This window comes from Geospiza fortis, unplaced genomic scaffold, assembly GCF_000277835.1.
Source record: "Geospiza fortis unplaced genomic scaffold, GeoFor_1.0 scaffold601, whole genome shotgun sequence".
Taxonomy (NCBI): domain Eukaryota; kingdom Metazoa; phylum Chordata; class Aves; order Passeriformes; family Thraupidae; genus Geospiza; species Geospiza fortis.
Genome location: NW_005054566.1, coordinates 367096 through 368025, shown reverse-complemented (window position 1 = coordinate 368025; position 930 = coordinate 367096).

The following is a 930-nucleotide window of genomic DNA, read 5'->3' as shown; positions in this document are numbered from 1 at the left end:
TGGGTGTGCGTGGCTGTGCCCATCCATGGGTGAGCGTGGCTGTGCCCATCCATGGGTGTGTGTGCAGTGCCCATCCATGAGTGTGCGTGGCTGTGCCCATCCATGGGTGTGTGTGCTGTGCCCATCCATGGGTGTGCGTGGCTGTGCCCATCCATGGGTGTGCGTGGCTGTGCCCATCCATGGGTGTGCGTGGCTGTGCCCATCCATGGGTGTGCGTGGCTGTGCCCATCCATGGGTGTGTGTGCTGTGCCCATCCATGGGTGTGTGTGCAGTGCCCATCCATGGGTGTGTGTGCTGTGCCCATCCATGGGTGTGTGTGACTGTGAGGATCCATGGGTGTGTGTGCAGTGCCCATCCATGGGTGTGTGTGCTGTGCCCATCCATGGGTGTGTGCACTGTGCCCATCCATGGGTGTGTGCACTGTGCCCATCCATGGGTGTGTGTGACTGTGAGGATCCATGGGTGTGTGTGCAGTGCCCATCCATGAGTGTGTGTGCTGTGCCCATCCAGGGATGTCTTGCCCTGGGGACCCGCTGGGGCCCCCCGGGGCCCCGCCGGCTCAGCAGCGCCGGGGCAGCGGGCACGGGGGGCTCTCCCCTCCCATAAACATCTCTCCGGCAGCTCACGGCCGCTGCAAGAGCCGAGCTGTGAATTTTCATCTCTCAGCTAATCAACTCGCCTGCTAGTCCAAACTTGTCAGGAGCTTTATCCCTGCCCTGCCAGCCTCCTCCCGGCCCACGAGTGACAGAAGACGTTCCCATCCCTCCCCGAGACACATCCAGCTGCTACAAAAACAAACATCCTCCCGCTGGTGATTCCTCCTCGTCAAACAGTCCTGACCCTGGTTCCCTGGGGAACATCTGCGCTGCGCCCGTGCCCGGCCGCCGGCACATCCTGAGCGGCCGCAGGGACGGGCGGGGGACGGCAGCA